This window comes from Acinonyx jubatus, chromosome B3 (assembly GCF_027475565.1).
Source record: "Acinonyx jubatus isolate Ajub_Pintada_27869175 chromosome B3, VMU_Ajub_asm_v1.0, whole genome shotgun sequence".
Lineage (NCBI taxonomy): Eukaryota > Metazoa > Chordata > Mammalia > Carnivora > Felidae > Acinonyx > Acinonyx jubatus.
In genome coordinates, this window is record NC_069386.1 from 88,523,386 (window position 1) to 88,545,460 (window position 22,075).

The following is a 22,075-nucleotide window of genomic DNA, read 5'->3' on the forward strand; positions in this document are numbered from 1 at the left end:
GGGGAGAGGCAGAGAGAGAGGGAGACACAGAATCTGAAGAGCATCCCGACATGGGGCTCTAACTCATGGACCACGAGATCATGACCTGACCCAAAGTCAGATGCCTAACTGACTGAGCCACCCAGATGTCCCTAAAATATTTAAGTATTTATAACTTGTTAGGCAATATTGTGATCACGTGATAAAGCCATATATATGTGTGTGTGTGTGTGTGTGTGTGTGTGTGTATGTATATACATATATATATGTATATACATATATATATATACACATAGTCATTTTGAAAGCTTAGTTATAAGGGGAATAGGTATGAAATAACTTAATAAGTCCACCCCCCCCTTCCCCTTCCTTTTCTTTGTCAAAGACACCTTATGGAATTGATGAGTCTTAAATATATTTGTCATCAGGAATATTCTTGCTTTCTTTTACACAGAGAATAGGAATAGGAATTGTTTGGTTAAGTGAAAGAGGCATTTGAATATGAGATTTGAAAAAAACCCTGTAGCCTATATCTGCATTTTTTCAAGCCTTAATTAATTTTTATGAATTAAGCAGGAATTTTATTTCTAAGTCATCAAAGATTGTTACAAACACAAATAAAGTATCCTTTTAAAAGTATCCCACATTAAATCAAAGGCACATCATCAAAGTAGGGGCACCTGGGTGGCTCAGTCTGTTAAGTGTCCAGCTTCAGCTCAGGTCATGATCTCACAATTTGTGGGTTTGAGCCCCACAGCAGGCTTTGTGCTGACACCTCAGAGCCTGGAGCCTGCTTCGGATTCTGTGTCTCCCTCTCTCTCTGCCCCTCCGCTGCTCATGCTCTGTCTTTCTCTCTCTAAAAAATAAATAAACATTAAAAAATGGAAAAAAATTCATTTAGGTTGTAGTATTTTCACATTATTTTGTTTTTAATCATTTGCACTGTTCTGAAGATCACATTAAAAAAATTTTTAAAGACATGAAATAATGCATTTTTATTTGTTTTTAAGTATAACCATAACTATAAAGTAGAGGAACTTAAGACAAAGACCTAATTTGAATCATACACAAACAGGATGGTGCAATCTAATACACAACACAATGTGAATCTTTCCAAACAAGTTTGCTAAAAATACAGCTCCCATATTTAGTGTTACAAATAAAACAATCTTCTCATTTAGAAAAATCAAGACATCATCTGATTAATAAAGCCTGTTCTTCCCCCTGTTTTAGAGTTGCTTGTCTTCATTTAGAAGCTGTAAATTCATGAGGAAAAAAACAGGTTTTGTTATGGTCTATAAAGATCTTAGGAACAAATTACAAATATGCACTTTTTTAACAAACACAAATGTTTTCTTTCTCAAAATGTAAACATTCAATAAATAAAGCAAACATAATATTCCAAGTATAGAAACACTAGTAATTCATTTATGAAAGAGGTATATTTTAGTATATATTTGGTGGTGGTGATGTAGAAAACATTGGAGCTCAAGGAAGAATTCTTGAGCCATCTTTGGGGCAAAAAGGTGGTTTTATTAAAGCACAGGGACAGGACCCATGGCAGAAAGAGCTGCCCAGGGTTGACTGGTGACTGATTATATACCTTCAAGTTGGGAGGGGGTCATGGACAGTGTTAAGCCTCTAAGGAATTTTGGAAGCAAGGTTTCCAGGACCTTGCCCCTAGCTATTGTTAAGATAAGGTTATTTACTATTGTCTAGTAAAATATTAGTCATGAGACCCTTTAGATGTATTTCAGTGGGCCATAAATTTGGAGGATTATTGCTAACATATATCTGGGGCAGGGAAGTGGGTTGGAGAATCAGGAAGTTTCCAAAGGGATTTTTATATGTTAAAGAAGACTTACTGGGTCCTGGAGGTCTGGCTTATGTCAAGCTAAGGTTGCCTTCCGCCCTTAGCAAAGTGTCATCGTCCCCGCAACTGAGTTCCTAGAGGATTGTCACTGCCTGTTTCAAGGACGTGTCCATGGGCTGTAGACAGTAAGGAAATTTACTTTTTCACTTGCCTTAGTTTCCCACATCAGTAACTTTTTTTGGTCTTAAATATAAAAGCACTTCACCAACAGAATCAGGCCATTATTATTTAGTCTCCTTATCAGAGGAGAAACAGTAGAATTTTGGCTCTAGGATCAGGTGACAGGAAAGGATTGAAATATCTAAAAGTCATTTGGCTGGAGAAAAGTGTTTTCTTGAGACTTGGAGGCAGTCATTCATTGCTTTGCACTTACAAGTATTCCTCAGTGAACTTCTTCCCTACAGTCTATAGAATAAAGCATAGGATCTGGACTCCCAAAGGGGTTCCTTCCAGCTGGAGCACCTACCAGCAAGGCACCCTTGCGAGCATGCAGAATGCTGTGCTGTTGAAGCTCGATAGCCACCTGCAAGACCTTGATTTTCTCCATGCTGGCCTCTAGCTGGAGCTGCTCCCTTGGGCACTGTGGGTGTTCTCTCTGGCCCCGGAAGACAGGGTGGCCAACCGTGCTAGGTGCACTCAGGCCTGAATTATTACATTCATCTGTAGTCTAATAATTTACTAAGTACTAAATAATCAACAATTTAATACTACTTTACCATTAATTAAAGGAACAAGAGATTTTCTTAAATCTTACACCTAAAAAAAATCATTATTTTTGGGGGGTCCTGTGCTTAAAGAGTTATGTCACAGGAATCTATAAATCATTTTAGACCCAGTGGAGACAATAGCTGTTAGTATTTTACATTTGAATAAGATATTGAAAACACATTTGTCAGAGATGTTTGACCTTGAGAAAATACCAGACTGATTTTCCAATGAAAAGACAGGCATTTTTATTCATAGAATTATGAAGGGGAAAGAAGAACCTATAATTTTACTTGATATACTTGTGGTAAGTGTGTGATTGGCACTTAGACCATCTTCCTTTAAAAATGACTTAATTAATACATACAACTTTGTTCAGGAAAAGTGGTGAATAATAATTCATTGATGCTTTAGTTACTCACTTTTTACTCTCTGAAAGTAACCTCTAAAATCTTGAATCTTTCAAACCGTTTTTCTTTTCGTTCAATGTGTGCCATGGAATTCATTTCTAATATATCAAAATTTTCTCATGTAAATGTAAATAATTTATAATGAACTTCATAAAAATTTTGCATATGTAGCCAATGACAGATATTTATCCTATTAAAAGATTGAATTACATGTACCTTTTTCAAAAATTTTTTAATGTTTATTTATTAGTTTTGAGAGAGAGAGCATGTACACACGAGTGGTGGATGGGAAGGGGAGAGAGAGAGGGAGAGAGGGGATTCCAAGCAGGCTCCATGCTGACAATGCAGAGCCCAATGCTGGGTGGATCTTGAACCTGTGAGATCATGACCTGAGCCAAAATCAAGTGCTGATTGCTTAACAGACTGAGCCACCTGCGCCCCTACCTTTTTCAAATTTTTAGCATAAGTTTCCCAAATACTTTAATGCCTTGAAAATTTTCTCACTGTTTATTTTTCGTTTTAGAAAGAAGGACAATCTTTATTTACTATTAGTTTAATATTACCTATGCCCTTGGATATGGTATATCAATGGTCACTACATTTTAATACATGTAGTTTTTGTTCAACCCATCAGATGATTTCTAATCACAGATTTTTGTTTTTTTAATGTTTATTTTTGAGAGAGAGAGAGAGAGGGAGAGCGCAAGCAACCAGAGGAGGGGCAGAGAGAAAGGGAGACACAGAATCTGAAGTAGGCTTCAGGCTCTGAGCTGTCAGCCCAGAGCCTGACACAGGGCTTGAACTCACAAACCACAAGATCATGACCTGAGAGGAAGTTGATGCTCAACTGACTGAGCCACCCAGGTGCCCCTGTAATCACGGATTTTAGGGTTAACACCAGTTTATCTAATTAAGCAAAACTGGTTGCACTTACTTATTTTTTTATTTTATTATTTTTTTGCATTTACTTATTAATTCATAATTCTCTTCCTTAATTGTTCTTTTCTCCTGCCTCTCTGTATACTGTTTTTATTGTTGTTGTTGTTTGTCTTAGCCCCCAGAGCCTCTTTCTACTCTTTGGTCATCTCTCAGATCCTGTTCATTGCCTTTCTTTCTACCCAGAACTATGCTGGATCAAAATTTTTGAACATTTGCAAGGCACTACTTATATACTGGATTATAATTGTATCCTGGCCCACAGCCTTGATTCTCCCACTCCTAAAGTCAGAAAACATGCTGTTTTAGTCCACATGACTGTGCAAGGATTTTCTGTGCATGTTCAGAAGACTGGCTTGCATAAGACATTAGAGGATTTATTTATCCTTTTGTTCTAGAGATTGGAGCAATTCGTTTGTCATGTTTACCTTAATGTAACTACTTAGATTATGTGGATCAGTGGTACTCCGATGGTAGGTAAGTCACCTGGAGTGCTAGTAGAGATACTGTTGGTCAAACATTCTGATTCAGTAGGTAGTGGGTGCTACCTGGGAAACTATAGTATTAAGCAGAAACCTAAGTGATTCTGGTTCATGTGGTCCAAGGATTATACTCTTTAATAAAAAATGGTAATATTTCTCCTTCTATGAACTACTTAGGGTAAGAAATTAAAGAAGTTAGGATACTTTGGCCAAGTCCTTTACTTTTTTCTACCTATTTTTCAACAGTAAGAATAGCTCTAGCCCCAACTTTGGATTCATTACACTTAAATCTCTTGCATCCTTATATGACTTGAAATTTATTTCTATGACGTACAAAAGACAGACCCCAGTTTCAGATGGCTTAGAGGAAATTTAACTTGCAAGTATATCACTGGTTCTTCAAATTATTAAAACTAAGAGAATGTTTTAGAGATAAAAGGTACATATTGTAGATAATTTATTCTAATCCCCTGCTTCTAAATGAAAAAAAAAATCTAGTCTTTTTAAAGGTTTTCTAAATTAAACATAAGCTAGTTATTGGTATCGTCACTAGTAGAAGACAGGTCTCTTCAATCTGAGTAGGAACTTCTTCCAACTGAAGCAATATTTTACTTATTTATTTATTTATTTTTAAAGTTTATTTATTGAGAGAGAGAGAGAGCGAGAGAGTGAGCACATGTATGCACGAATGGGAGAGAGGGAGGAGAGTATCCTAAACAGGCTCCATGCTGCCAGCAGATAGCCCAATCTGAGGATCGAACTCACAAACTCAGGAGCTCCTGAAGCAATATTTTAAAATTTTTACTATTTATGAGAATGACCTGAGGTACCTATCAAGATGAATATTCCTGGACTCAACCTTGGAAATCTTGTTATAGTAAGTAGGGAGCATAGGAAACTTTTTTTTTTTTTTTTTTGGTAAATGTTTATTTATTTATTTTGAGAGAGACAGAGCGGGGGGGGGGGGGGGGGGCAGAGAGAGAGGGAGAGAGATAATCCCAAGCAGGCTCCATACTGTCAGCATAAAAGCCTGATGTGGGGTTCAAACTCATGAACAGTGAGATCATGGCCTGAGCTTAAACCAAGAGTTGGAGGCTTAACCAACTGAGCCACCCAGGTGTCCCAGGAAACTATCTTTTTAACCATCATCTAGGGAGATTGAGTATAAGTGGTCCAAGGACCACATTATGTGAAATATTGTATAATATCCTGCTAAAAGGGTTGAAGAGTTAAATAAATAAAACATGATAACTAGCCTTAATTAGTTAAGGAAAATCATTCAACTAGGCTCCACAGCAGGCCCTGGGCTAATAGATTTAGTCTTTACCCTTCAAGAAACCCACTGGTTAGAGGTGGTGGTGACAATTACGCAAATGAATTATTTACAGCGTGTTAGATGACATGGAGCACAGGGAAAGGAGTGTCAGTAAGGCCATCAGGAAAAATACCCAGAGAAAGTGACCTTGATGGGGTGAGTAGACTGTGACCTAGGGCTCTCAGGCAGTGCGTGTAGCTTGGGTGGGGGGAACCATAAACAACAAAAATTTGTGTTGAGGGAAAGCATGACACATAGGATTGTTACAGGATATGATGTATGTGCTTAGCACCCATCGTAAACATTCGGGAAATGCTTGTCATTATGTATATTTAACAGCAGACTAAGGCTGTGAGAAATTGGAAAGAGAATCCCATGAGAGACATTGATTTGGGAGGGCCTCAGGCCACTTGAAGCTTTATATCAAATAGTGAGCAAATACTTAGGGCGGATGCTACTGTCTATAGCTCATTTTTAAGAACTCACTAATAAATTATTTGTGGGAGAGCCAGCAATTTTCTAGGACCTGGGCCTTGAGCATCTGGGAAGATGAAATTTCAAGGAGATATCATAAATGTATCAAATATTGCAAAAAGGTCAAATGTGAATAACAGCTGAAGAGTCTCCAACAGATAAGGTTGTTAGCTCTTCATGACATGAATCTGATGTGGGTGGTTAAGAATAGTTTAGGAATGCTGATAAATATTCACACCCCTGCCTTCCAAATTGGGACTATTAAATTAGAATCTCTGGGGTATATGGCTTAAGGATCTTGACTAAAAAAATATCTGGGAGATTATTTTGCAGACTGGGGTTTGAGAACCAGTGAACTAGAGAAATGTATTTCAGTATGTGGTAGGAACAGAACTGAAAAACGTTAACCAGTATACAGGGGAGAGGAAGTGTAGATAAAGTGTGGATACGATTTGTTATGTAAGCAAGGCAGGAGTTAGGAAGGTGATTAGGTCAATGGAGGATTTTTGTTTTTATATTTTGTTTGAATTAACACAAACCCTGCGAGTCCTTAAGTAGGTTATTGTCTGATTAGAGACTTCAGAAGATACTCTGGGATAATTTGCTTACTACCAAATAACTTGTATCTTTATTTGAGTTCTGAGGCTGTAGGTTTTTACTAATTTGCCAATACAGTGATCTAATTTATCCAAAAGGTAAACATTTAGGAATCTTCAAATTTGAAGCACATTCCCCCCAAAAAAAGACTTAGTAAAAGGACTTAGTAAAAAGATTTAGTAAAACGACTTAGTAAGTGGATCACAGAGCTGGGATGTGAGAAGGGCAGAACAGCATTTTAAATTGTCACATCATTCGTTTTAATAAAAAGTTTTTAGGTTCTTACTGAGAGGTAGTTTAGCACACCATTCTCATCATTCTTTTCTTTTTTTTTCTTAGTTACTTTGTTTATTTTATTTTATGTATGTATGTATGTATGTATGTAATCTCTGCACCCAACATGGGACTTGAACTTCTGATCCCAAGATGAAGAGTCGCATGCTCTTCCCACTGAACCAGCCAGGTACCCTTTAACACATCATTCTTAACACCCATGTTTATATTTCTAGTACTAGCATAATTTTTGTGCCAGATAGCATTAAACTCTTTAACTGTCTTCTATGCTAAATACCAAATAATGACTATGCAACCATGTTTGTCTGCAAAAAGACTGTCAGGAAGTTGGACAGATGCTTCACTTCTGCTTTCTAAATCTTGCAGAATTTCAACTTTTGGTTGACTCTCACCTGGGCAATTCAGAGAAGGAAATTCTGTGAAGCATAGTTCCCAGCTTAACCAAGTGGCCACAGCACAATCACCCCATAACTTATATTGGGAGTACTTTGTGTTTAGGAGTCTTCTGTACTTTGTATTTAGGAGTCATGATGGTTCCACATACGTTATGAAGTTGTGCCTTGACAACAACAGAAGGGATGCCATGTGAATCAGAAGGCAGTCTTTACTATTGTTCTTATTTCTCCTCTTCCTCTTACTTTATAAAGAGATAGCTTTTATTGGCTATGTTCTGCATGAACTGTGGAAATTGTTTACCCACAGTTTAATCTTATTTTCTTAGAAACATGAGAGCTAGGGTAACATTATCATTTTCTTCTAACAGATGAGAGAGCTGAGGTTAATGGATATTGAGTAATTTGGCAAAATTATAAGATCTTTCTATTTAAAAAAATGTTACTCATAGTTTGTTAAATTCAGGAGTATAGTCAAACCACTGTGCTATGGAGAGAAAAACTAGGATTTCATTATTAGTTTGAATTACGGTAAGAAGAATGACCAGAGTTCAGGTAGGTGTTTATACTTCTTCCTGTTTGGTGAGGACTCACTTTGATCCCTTGATGTAAATAGGCCAGAGGTTGACAGAAAGGCCAACCAGAAGGTCACAGCTCACCAAAACAAAGAGGACTGGGAGACATAGTACAGAGCCTCACAGGACAGAAAGAATGGATAGGAGGTAAATTGCTTGCCTTGGTATTGGTAGGGGAAAGCCTCCTAGTTTCTAATCTACTCTGAATCCTCTGTGTAGAGACAGAGAGGGAAGAGTACCTAGAAATATCTAGTTATCAGAAAAAAATAAGAGGAAGGAAGGATCAATTGAATGGAGTATAATTTTCCTTTTAGAAAATGTTGCTCATATGTAAAGCAACTGCTCATAAGAATTATTCCATTCTTCACTTTCTAGCATAACGTGACTGTCCATTTTAGTTGTGCATTGATAGCCTAGTGAGAATCTGGCAGAGAGGTTGTTTGTTCATATGTGCTCTGTAAGCTGGTCTTCATGCAAACAAAGCAGGACATGGAGCCATGAACTTGGAATTAGAGAATGTGGGAAGAGTTACTAGTTATAGGGAGAAAAAAGGTAAATGATACCTGTCCAGTCTAGTTTATAAAGGGATTATACTTAAATATTAAGGTGAGCTGATATAAAAATCAAATATGTTATTCTTTGAAAATGAAAAATATCTCATGGGAGGGATACAGCTTGATCAATATACATTAAACAACAAAAATAGGTTTACCTTATTATTTTTAAAAAATTTTTAATGTTTATTTTTGAGAGAGAGAGAGAGAGACAGAGTGTGAGCCGGGGAGGGGCAGAGAGAGAGGGAGACACAGAATCTGAAGCAGGCTCCAGGCTCTGAGCTGTCGGCACAAAGCCTGACGCGGGGCTCAAACTCACAAACTGTGAGATCATGACCTGAGCCGAAGTTGGACGTTTAACCAACTGAGCCACCCAGGCACCCCCAAGATAGGTTTACTTTAGATTGAAATTGTTCATATGTTCACAGTAGCAATCATGATAATATGTTTTCCATTATTGCTTTCCTCCCCTTTTTTTCTCACATAATAGTTCTGAGTGTTACAAACACTGGGAAAATATCCTCATTTACCTCACCTTCCATCATTCCCAGAAACATAACTACAAAATTAATCTCTCCTTATAAGTGTTGGCAGATCATTTGTATGGAATACATAGGAGTTAAAGTTACAGTAATATTCTCTCCCATAAATTAGCAGTTGCTAATTTTATCCGAGTGCTGTTAACACCTTTAGTATTTATTTATTTATTTATTTATTTATTCATTCATTCATTCATTCATTCATTTATATTGAAGTGTAGTTGACACACAATGTTTCAGGTATACAACAGTGATTTCACAAGTTTACATGCTATTGTTTAAAAATTTTTTCTTGAATTTTTAATGTTTATTTTTTGAGAGAGAGAGACAGAGCTCAGATGGAGGAGGGGCAGAGAGAGAGTGAGGGTGGGGGGGACACAGAATCCGAAGCAGTCTTCAGGCTCTGAGCTGTCAACACAGAGCCCATCGCGGGGCCTGAACCCATGAACCATGAGATCATGACCTGAGCCAAAGTTAGATCCTCAAACGACTGAGCCACCCAGGTGCCCTACATGCTATTCTTTTAACTAAATTTTAAAGTGGTGTCCAAAATAGCTAATAAGTAAACAGTATTTAAAAATGCAAAATATATGCTATTTCTCTAACTGCAAAAGGTAACAGCACGCCAGAACATGTTTAAAGCAATTTTCAGTTATTTGTGCCAACATTTTGTATCTTTTTTCCTAGTGGCAATTTTTCTTGGTGGTATTTATTACTAAGATTAATGAGTTTGACTTTCACTAGCTTGAGAGCTAAGTAAATAAGTTCTTAATTTACTTGGGGTGTTTTAGCACTCAGACATTCTGGAATTTCTTTTTTAATCCAATGACATTAAAAAACCACTTAGGAATAATTATACAATGTACATTCAATCTCAGAAGAATTGTTTTTCTACTGTGAGGTAGAATCCAATCAGAAAGAATTTTTAAAAGACTTTCTCCTAACGTGTTCGTATTGATTGAATTGAGATATGGTCCACACAAATCAATACATGAGAAGACAAGTTGTGTGTGATGACAGTAATTCTATCTGCAGGGTAACTGCCAAATGTCTGGGTACCAATGATTGTATTTCAGCTGGCTGGTCAGCACATGATAATTTGTCAGTAAGTCATTTTGCTTTTTCTGACTTACAAAATAATACTTATTTTCCTCAAAATATACATTTTGCTTACTATATCAATATTATTATATTATATATGTAATATATATATTATATATCAAGACTAGAAGGGTTGAAAATGCCCATTTTTAAATTTGACTTCCTTATCTGGCTCTTCAGAGAATGGATGTTCTCAGAATCCACATGCTGTCTGGTTTCCAGTATTGGTTTAGGCAGGTAGGTGCTTGTGGCCAGGTGTAAGACAATGATACGCTACTGCAGCTACTGAAATGTTCTCTACTAGGGACATTTCTGCTTACCAAGGCTAAAGAAAACCAAGGAAGTAGAGCAGCAGATTACATTAGGAATTTCTATAAGGGACTATCAAAGGAAGGGGTAAGAAGTACCATTCAGAGAACCATGTAATTGGGTGGGACTTAGAAGTCTCTAATCTATCCTCCATCCAGTGCAAGAAGCCCACCGGGGCATTTTCTCCCACCACTTACTCTTTTCTTGGATTGGCAGTGTTAATTATCAGTCAGTGAAACACATTTTACATAAGTAAGAAATGATAAACATCAGAGTACCAGAAAAACAACCCACAAAGAAGAAATATTTAGGATATTCAGTTCAAGGGCAAATACACTTTACTATCATATGATCCTGCTTAGTTTCTTACCTTTTTTAGTTCTGAAATTTTTAGTAAAAACATGCAATTTCTATTTTTAGAAACCAGGAATGAGATGAAGCTGAAGTTCTCTTCAACAAGAGAATAGTGGTTCTTTAAAAAAGACCCATTGCAGTTTTAATGTCTACAACTGATACCCATTATTCACCTAAATTACAAATTACATTTCTTTTATGATATATATGTCCATTTCTAGTTAGAAATGTAAATCCAACTATAATACTGTGTTAAATTTATTTTTACATCTCTCATATTCCATTGTGACTGAATATTTCATAAAATTTAAGTTACCAACTTTGTTATCAAGGCATATTTTGCATCAGTGTTGAATATGTTTGGTTGTATATTAATTCATGGGTATTTTCTTTTAACCAGAGAGATTTCTTCAGAGACCACTTCTCACTCCAAATTTAACCGCATTCTGTTTTGTTCTCTTAGGAAGAATCTGTATTATTAACAGTAATTGAAAGATGGTAAGAAGTCACATATTCTAAGAGTTTTTACATTATGTTATCTGGATGTCTGTAGGTGCCTTTGAAAGAAAATTGTTTAATCTGTGCTTTTCTTGTTTTGTCAACACCCTGAGTAGTAATTGTGGTTACAAGGCATTGAAGTCCATTTAGAGTAGTTTTACACTTTTTTTTTTCTTTTTTGGTAGGCAAAGGGAAGAGTGCAGTAATTTTATCATATGATTATCATGACATTGGAAATGTATCTCTGGGTTGTAGAGGACATTTTCTGCAAAACCTCATGATTGTAATTTTGGATCATTGAGGAAATGTTTGAAACCAGTTTGCACAGAAGAGTTTCACAATTTAAACAATCTCAAAATCCTAGCCATAGAGGAAGATACTAGTTTTGTCCCCATTTTTCAGAAACGAAAACTGATATGGGACGTGTTTAAAGTATGCTGTGCTGGGCCACACTAACCAACAAAGATGATATATTTTAGTAGTTTCTTTAATGAATATTTCAAATGAAATATACTTCTGTGAATGGCCAAGTGAATCATGCAATAGATTTTGCATTTTTTTCCCCTCTGTGGTTTCTCAAGGCTCTTTTTAAGTAGGGAGCATGCATGTTTTTGAGGGAAAAATGCGAGCTAGAAGAATTAATTTTCAGTTGATGAAAGTGTTGTTTTTATTGTTGGATTTCATTCTTTTAAAGTTTCAATTTTGTATTTTAGGAATTGTTCAGGTAAGGAAGAAAAAAAGCCAGGAAAATTCTGACTTCTATTAGGACCTTTCCGTGGGGTAGGAGGTTCTTTGCAAGGGCTTGTCAGCAATTACTTCTGGAGTGTGTGAGTAGTAAGGATCAAGGTAAACAGAACATATTGGACTGTTGGTTTAGACAAGGATGATATGACTTCAATATGCAATGTTGGCTGTCACTCACTCCTTGTTTTTTTCTCCTGACTCTATATTCTCAAATTTTATGGTTATACATACATGCTGTCCACATTAGGGTTGGAGTCACTTCATTCTAAAATTTGATGTAAAACAATAATAGAGAACAAAATCACCCTATACTTAGCAAGGGGGATATTTGATAAAGTTGATATACTCTAGTACTGCTGTTTAATATAATAGTCGTAGCCATTTGTACTCTTTAACACTCGAAATGTGGCTCCTGTGATGGAAGAACTGAATTTTCAATTCTGTTTAATCTTAGTCAGTTTAAAGTTAAATAGCCCCATGTGGGCGAACACCCCTGGGCAATGATGTGTGTAGCTCTAGAAGTGACTGCCAAATGTCCATGCCCCTGACCCTTTCCCGAATATGTGGAGTGCTGTTTCTTTCTTAGGGCTCATTGACACCTACCTCATTGACAAATTTGAGCATTCTTTTTTCCCTAGTGTGGGCCCAGCTTGAATAGCTAGATCTCTATCTATAAAAGTCTTTGGTTAGCCAACGTCTCCTGGTCATCCTCTAGCTTTGCACCACTGGTTGCCTGTTTGCTTTCTCTGAGTCTTCTTGTAACTGGGACTGGATCCTGTTCCTTCCAATTCTGGCTTACACTGACAGCTACTGAGCATGCCTTCTGTCAGTTATAGCCATTTCCAGTTGGTGATTTTCGATTCTTGGACATAGAAGTTCCTTTCAGTAATGTGCAGTGGACATCTTGGCTGTGTTCATTAGGGCACCATAGCTAGTTTCTGCAGCTGTCATAGATGCCTGCATGTCAAATCTGGTGATGAAGCTGTCATTTTTCATTTTGTTGCTGCACAGCTGGCTCATTTGGCAAATTATTTAATCTGTTTGCTCTAGCTTCCTTATAAAATGGAGATAATACTCATATCTAGCTCACTTGGTTACTTGAGGAATAAATGAGTTAATACAAGAGAGGGGCTTTGAATGGTGCTTGGATATATGATTGTTGTATAAATCACCATTAGTAACAGTACTTCAGTGGTTTACATCAGATGCTCTGATTAAAACGATTTCCATTTAGCTCTTCACTTTTATTACATGTCAGAATATTATAAAAATACATTCTTTTAATTTTTTCTGTAATTTAGCCTGAAAATGTTGTAGGGGAGGCTTAAGAAAGTGACTATATTACATATTTAACTTCAAGAACTTGAAATTTTCATTCAGTGCTCGATTTTCATCCTAAATGATCTAATCTGTGACCTTGGGCCATTAAATATGTGTGTGTTTTCTTTTTCTCTCCTATCTCACATTACTGTCTAGTTTAATAACAAATCCTGGGTCAATAGGAACTTCTTAGAAGGTAGTTTAAAAAACATCAATTATTAATTACATATGCCCTTTTGAGTTTTACTGCTACCCAAAAAGCTTTAGAATTTTTTCCACGCAGAATCCCCTCCCCAAGCCCAAGACAGCTTTTCAAATAACTTGTAAGAGAATCATGTTACATTTATTGGCTAGGATTAGTGTCTCTCAGGTTTGAAATAATTTGTTAATAATTGGTGTCTTTACCAGATACTAGGCAGATTTCCTAAAGAATAACCAAGCCAAGGACACTGTGCACTTATCTTCATTCAGAACCACTGACTTTATCTGTTGACTTTAGTTCTGGCTTCTGTTCTTCTAAACATTCAGTTCATATATAAATATACACATACATGTATATATGCATGTATATCTTGGTAATTTCTTGTTGTTTTTAAGCATTTGTGCCCTGTAGAAGAGAAAGAAAAAGTGGAAAATCAAGATGAATAATCTTGGCAGCTATGTTGTAGAAATACATAATTTTGTTTACGGAGACAAATGACTAGTCGTGTTGTGAGAAATGGTTAGCCAACTAGCAGAAAACAAGACAAAACAAAACAAAAAACCATATTCCAAGATGAAAAAAATAAAACATTTATGTGTAAAATATGAACTCTTAGTAATATAAGAGGAAAACCTGAGAGAATTTGTAATCTTACAATGGAGCAGTGCTTCATAACCATAACTCCTAGTCTGGAGCCCATGGAAGGAAGAATGATAACATTACAAAAATCAGTTACATTAGAATAAAATCTGTATCGCAAAAATACCAAAATCAAATACATAGGCCGGGAAAACTATTTGCAATTTATATCACAGGAATGTGTTAATATTGCTTAAGATTTTCTAGAAATCAAGAATAACACAAAAATTAAAACTGTACACAAAGGGAAGACATTTTTTTTAATGTTTTTATTTATTTTTGAGACAGAGAGAGGCAGAGGGGCAGAGAGAGAGGGAGACACAGAATCTGAAGCAGGCTCCAGGCTCTGCACTGTCAGCACAGAGCCCGACGTGGGGCTCGAACCAACGGACTGTGAGATCATGACCTGAGCCGAAGCCGGACGCTCAACCTACTGAGCCACCCAGGCGCCCCAAAGGGAAGACATTTTTAATAAAAGAAGATGATGAAATGGTTCTTGTACATAGGAAATTATGTCTTAATCCTAACTCTAATGTCCATCAGAATCCTATAGAAATTCAAATCCTAAAGCAACATTGATAGAATTTTTTAGTCTCTTGAATTGATGGACATCTGTAAGCTTGTTAAACTCACACTATTGGTGTAGTCACTAGTAGCAAAATAACACTCTCACTTGTTGCTTGTGAGAATGTAAACAGTACATCTCCCATGTTGGACAGTTTTGCAAGATCTATAAATATTAAAACTCCATGCATATTTTAACCCAGACATTTTTTTCTCCCATGAATTTATTACTGGTTCTATGGTTGAATATTCATGACATAAAATTTGTATAAAAATTATACTGTTGGGTGCTTGACTGGCTCATTCAGTGGAGCATGTGACTCTTGATCTCGGAGTCATGAGTTCGAGCCCCATATTGGGGGTAGAATTTACTTAAAACACATGCACACCCACACACACACACACACACACACACCAAAATAAAAAAGCATTAAAAATTTTATACTGTAGTATTATAATAGCAGAAATAACTTAAATTTCTGTAGCATTTGATGGTTAAATGAATTAAGGTATGTCCATACAATGGAAACCTCCCCAACTGTAATAATTAATTAAAAAAAAAAAACAGAAGAAGAATAAGGAAGTTTCCTATAGAGAGATATGAAAGACAGCCAAGCTATAATGTTAAGTTAAAGAATCAAGGCATTGTGGGAGCTCTTTCCTTTCTCTCTCCCAGCCATTTTGGCAGCTGCTCTTGGTTGGGGCTGTCCTGCATCTAAGGCATGGAGGTGGTGGCTGAAAAGAAGAAAAAGTCAGTGGAGTCAATCAATTCTAGGTTCCAACTCATTATGAAAAGTGGAAAGTATGTGCTGGGGTACAAGTGGACTCAGAAAATGATGAGACATAGTAAAACAAAACTAGTCATCTTTAACGACTGCCCAGCCTTCAGGAAATCTGAAATAAAGTAGTCCACTATGTTGGCCCAAACTTTTGTCACTATGTGGCAATAATATTGAATTGGGCACAGCATGTGGGAAGTACTACAGAGTGCAAACTGGCTCTCATTGATCCAGGTGATTCTGATATCATTAGAAGCATGTCAGAACAGACTGGTAAATTATAAATCATGCAAAATTTTTCCTTAATAAAACTGGCCAGACCTTCTTAGAAAAAAGAATCAAGTTGCTATATGGCATATGAAGTAAATAACGTAATTCAGAAATACAGTCCAATAAAAATATGTGCTTGTATATTCATACATATATAAACCTCTGGAAGAATGCATATTACTGGAACTTTCATATAGGAACTGGATGTATGAACATAAGGATTAGAAAGAAACTTTTTACTGTATAATTTTATGTATGTTTTGATTTATGAACAGCATAGATGTATTACCTATTCAAATATACATATAAGTTGAATAAAAATGTTAATTAAGGGAAGTATCCCTTTGAGAAACTCAAAATAAATTATATTTCTATAACTTATGTTTCAAGCCATCTGTAACAATATTAATTTCATTTATTATTTTGGCACAGTGGATCTTTGGGCCTCTGAAGCTCATTGTTTTAAATTTCATATTTGGTTATATGTCGTTAAGTTACGAACTCATAATTCCTCACTGGAATAGTCCCGAAATTTGTATCGTTTTTATTTCAGCCAATAGCAAAATAAAACCCAGGAAGATTACCTTTGCATAATGTCAGAAAGCACGACTGTGGGAGAAATGGACTAAATTTTCTATTTTCTAACTTTCAGTCAGTATTCCTTCAATGATGTTGAATTCTATTACATTGCACTATCATTTCTTACATGTTCTATTTTAGTGCTGAAAGCTTCTATTTTATTATTTTGTAAAAACCTTGAACAGCCTCTTCAAGGACAAAATGTTAGCAAAATGGAACATGAGAATTATGAACTAAAAATATTAATATCTATTTTTCTTTTAATTTATTATTAGTCTGTTAAGATCATCCTTTGCTACAAGGGAATTCATTTTTCAAATAGGAGAATACTTTAAAATATGTCTAGAATATTCTACAAAGTTATGTAAAGAGATTTCTATTAAGAAATTTTATAATTTAAAGACGAATCAAGTTCTTAATACAATAATTGTCTAAAATGAGAATTTGGACTTTCTTTTCTGAAGTCTAAAAATTGTCTTAATGGGAAACTAACAATTATTTTAGCCCAAAAATGAAAGACAACTAATTAGCATTTCCCTCTTTAAAGTATTTCCCCCCCACTCTTAACATCTTTTATTTGCTGCTCTTACATCTTAGATACCAGATGCTTCAGCTTGTCATCTGTATTTGTTCATCCTCGCCTCTCTTGAGGCAATTAATCCTTGTTTCTTTCACTCCAGTACCACTTTCGACAATCCACCTCTCTTCAAACAAGATTGTTAAATAAATCTTTCTAAAGTACCACCTTCTGGTATCACTTCCAAGCCCAAAGAAGCTCTAATATCTCACAATATGTTCAAGAGAGATAACATGCCTCAGAGTCAAATCTTGATTCCAAATCTATTTATTGAGCATCTAGGCATGTTGCAAGGTCTACAGAGACTTATTTCCTCTCTTCCCTATATCACTCTTCCTGGAGGTCAGAGTTTTAATTCATTTTCAAGTTCTGGCTCTCATAGGTAAGCAAGGGCCAGTACCCTTCCTCTAGATGCCACAGTCTCCTTATTTGTGAAATTGGAATGATAAAGTATACTTACATTACCGTTGTTAGGATTCAATGAAGTTGATACATGTAAGATGCTTTGGAGATGTGTTTGGTATATAGTAATCACTCTACAAATATGCACTATTTTTATTCCCTTCCTCCTTGAAGAGTCAGGGGTGTGTTTGACTTCTCCCTTAGGTATATCTGTTTCCTGTGTTTAAGATTCTCTTCCTCCTCATCTCTACTTATTCAAATTCTGTCCTTCCTTCAGATCACAGTTTAAGTGGCTTCTTTCTGATACAGATATCTCTGTGCACTCCAGCCAGACACCTAATAGCACTAGACTGCAAATTCCACTTAGCTCTTAATCACATACTACTCAGGAGTAGAGATCATGTTTTAATTATTTGATTCCATCAATGCCTGGGTGCTGAGGCTTCTTTCACAACAAGACAGAATCAATAAACAACAAATTTCTTACATGTTAGGTATATACATCTTCTGGACCCAACTTGAAAAAAAAATTATGACCTTTAGTCCTTTCATCATATTGGCAATCCACATGTCTTTTATTTTTACATGATACTCATTGGATGTTCCTTGAATATAAGAATCCTGTCACTGGGATTTGTGAATGGGCTTCAGAAGGGCAGCAAAGCCTCTGAAATTGCAGAATTTGGGGTATGGGAATATGTGTATTTTCTCCAGGCGAAGTGGTACGCCCACAAAAATACTAGGAACCATTCTTAATTATTTGTTTTTATCCACGTTTGGTAAGTAGGAACCAAATTAATAATATTCAAATTGATCATTAATGTTATATATCTTATCATTTTCTTAAACTTCCATGTTTTCAATGCAAGATATGCATTTTAAGAACTAAGTATATGAGATTCTTATGATTCCATTTTTATTGTTTTTTTTAACTAGATGAAGACTTAAAGAATATTTCTTTTTTTTTCCCCATAATTGTCCAAATGAAATTGATGCTTTTAAAAAATGAATGGTGAAAGGTGTGCCTGTCTGGCTTAGCTGGTAGAGCATTTAACTCTTGATATTGGGGTCATGAGTTGAAGCCCCATATTGGGTGTAGAAATTACTTAAAATTAAAAAAAAATAATATAAATGGTGGTTTGTTAACTTCCGTCAAGATGAAGTAGGGAGCTTGGCAGAACTCCTCAGCAAAACAAGTTACATGAAAATTATAAAATATTGTTACTTAAAGTCTATTGAAATTGGGGTGGTTGGCTGGCTCAGTCAGAAGAGCATGTGACTCTTGATCTCAGGGTTGTGAATTCATGCCCCACGTTGGGTGTAGAGATTACTTAAAATAAATAAATGAATAAACTTTAAAAAATAGTTTATGGAAATTAACCATAAGGGAATATAACAAACAACTATCTATTCACTGTGGCATTTGAACCATGACTAGCTGCATTACCTTTATACCACACAGCTCCATGTTATGGAGGCTCTATTATAGGCATATGTAGCCAAAAGCTGAAAGGCTACTTTTCTACCACATTTCAGTCTAGGATTATGATTTTACCCTGAGAAGACTCTTATGATTAGTGGTTGCCAGGTTATTGTTTTTCCATTCATTTTATTTACAATTTGTCTATGTCTTTAGCCTATTATACATTCTAACAATCTCCCTTTACAATTACGGTTTTGCTTTTTACGTGTTTCATTTCTTCTTTATATGTTTAATATTCATTATATTATCTATCCAATACTATCTCCTACCACTTGTACAATTATTTTTTTTTGTAATGTTTATTTATTTTTGAGAAAGAGAGAGGCAGAGCATGAGCGGGGGAGGGGCAGAGAGAGAGGGAGACACAGAATCTGAAGCAGGCTCCAGGCTCCGAGCTGTCAGCACAGAGCTCGATGTGGGGCTCGAACTCATGAATCGTGAGATGATGACCTGAGCTGAAGTTGGATGCTTAACCAAATGAGCCACCCAGGTGCCTCTTGTACAATCATTATATCAGCATATTCTATAAACTTCAAAATACATTGTTACTATTTTTTTGCTTTAAGAAGTCAAGAAATTTCTACTCCTGATTGGAAGCAGAAGTCTTCTTATTTATTGTTTGATTATCTTATAATTACTGTGAGACATGTTAAAATCTTGGATTTGTCTATTTCTTCAAGTTTGTAATTTTTCTTTAAATATCTTGATGCTCTAAAAAGCAGAGATTTTAGTAATTAACATTTCCTTTGTATTGACTCATTAAATTTTCCTCTTTATCTATATTAGAGAGTTTTGTTTAAAATTTTTTCAATGTTTGTTTATTTTTGGGAGAGAGAAAAACAAAGTGCAGGCAAGGGAGGGGCAGAGAGAGAGGGAGACACAGAATCGGAAGCAGGCTCCAGACTCTGAGCTGTCAGCACAGAGCCCAACGCAGGGCTTGAACCCATGAACCATGAGATCATGACCTGAGCCAAAGTCGGACACTCAACCAAATGAGCTACCCAGGCACCACTAGGGTTTTCTTTTAAAATATACTTCTCTAATGTAAATGAAACTTCACCAGTGGTTTTTTGCTTTTGTTTTGTGTGTGTGTCTGATTTTTTTTTTTTGAGAAAGCTGTCTTTTTCCATCCCTTTATTTTCAACTTTTCTATGTCCTTTTACTTAAGGTATAACTATTATAAACAGAATATAGTTTTTAAAGAGTGTCTCAATCTTTATATTTTAAATGTATTTTTAATGAAATTCTGGTCTGCTTACATTTTATGCAATTAATATGTTTATAAGATTTTATTTTATACCACAGACAACATGGGTTATTAAAATATTTCTGAAGTTAAAATAACATGATGAGGATTTTACTGTAGGAGAATTAGATTATGTCATTGCTAAGGCAAGGAATGAAGTCAGAGAAATTAGAAAATTATTAAAATTAACACATGTTTGAAATATTGATTTCCTATAAAATCAATAAGGCTGGGGTGGGGGTGGGAATTAACAGAATTGGTGCACAGAGAAGACAGATGTAATTTTTCCCTTTTTTCTAGTTTTATTGAGACATAATTGACATGTAACACTGCATTATCTTAAAGTGTACGGCATAATGACTTGATATTGTGAAATGCTTACTATAGTGACTGGACTTCCATCATTTCAAAGATACAAAAAATATTTTTTCCTTGTTCTGAGAACTCAGAATCTCCCCTCTTAACAACTTTTAAATATACCATATGCAGTGTTAACTATAATCATCAAGTTGTATGTTACATCTCCACTATTATGACTGAAGTTTGGATCTTTTGACCAGCTTTATCCAATTCCCCAACCCCGACCCCCTGCTTCTGTTAACCACAAATTTGATCTCTTTTCTATGCATTTAATTTTTTAAATTTTTTTAATTATTATTTTTTCTTGTATTTATTTTTGAGAGACAGAGCACAAGTGGGGAAAGGACAGAGAGAGAGAGAGAGAGGAATAGAGGATCTGAAGCAGGCTGTGCGCTGATAGCAGTGAGCCCAATGTGGGATTTAAGCTCATAAACTGTGAGCTCATGACCTGAGCCAAAGTCGGCCGCTCAACTGACTGAGCCACCCAGGCACCCCAGTTTTTTATTTTTTAATTTTTATCTGTAGATTCCACATATAAATGAGATCATATAGTAGTTGCCTTTCTCTGACTTATTTTACTTAGCATAATGCCCTAGAGTTTCATCCATGTTGTTGCAAATGACAGGATTTTCTTCTTTTTCATGGCCAAATGATACTCTATATTATATGTAAATTTTTTATTTGGGAGAAAAAAGGCAGGCTATAGGTTACACTTAGGTGATGGACAACTTTAAGAAATTTGTAGAGCGAGAGAAACCTATGAAAAATAAAGGGAAGGAATCTGAGAGATTACAGGAGAACCTGGATAGTTTACATTCTGAAACTCTTCCTTTTGGACTAGGGGCTAACTTTGCCAAATGCTATAGAACCTTCTTATTAAAATGTGGTTCTAGGGGCGCCTGGGTGGCTCAGTCGGTTAAGTGTCCGACTTCGGCTCAGGTCATGATCTCGTGGTTCACCAGTTTGAGCCCCGCGTCAGACTCTGTGCTGACAGCTTGGAGCCTGGAGCCTGCTTCGGATTCTGTGTCTCCCTCTCTCTCTGACCCTCCCCCCATTCATGCTCTGTCTCTCTCTGTCTCAAAAATAAATAAACGTTAAAACAAATTAAAAAAATAAAATAAAATGTGGTTCTAAAACCAGTAGCATTAGATTCACCTAGGACCTTTATCAGATTCTACTTTTAAAAAAATTGCAAAATGATTTCCTACACATTAAATCTGAACACTGTATAATGCAGTAGTTCTCAATCTTGGCTGCTTATTAATATTACCTGTGGAGCCTTGAGACACTGCACCATGTAGGCTATAGCCCAGACCAAAGCAGAATCTATAAGTCTGGGACTCAGAAATCAGTATGTTGAGAGCTCCTCAGGTGGTTCCCTTGTAGCCAAGGTTGAGATTCAGTGCTACAGAGACACATAAGAGAACAAGGACTGGAACTAGATGATTCAGAGCAAGGAGAACTGGGGAGGATTTCAGAGGCTAGATTCTAGTCTTTGTTCTGCTATGGATAGAATTATTTAT

At 36.0% G+C, this 22,075-nt stretch overlaps 1 protein-coding gene and 1 pseudogene across 5 annotated transcripts in view; both read left to right on the forward strand.

The window, feature by feature from the left end:
* The window catches only part of LRFN5 (leucine rich repeat and fibronectin type III domain containing 5), a 250,773-nt gene that overhangs the window by 55,853 nt on the left and 172,845 nt on the right, over nt 1–22,075 (forward strand). The window lies entirely within an intron of this gene.
* LOC128316025 (60S ribosomal protein L30-like) lies at nt 9,509–21,136 on the forward strand (annotated as a pseudogene).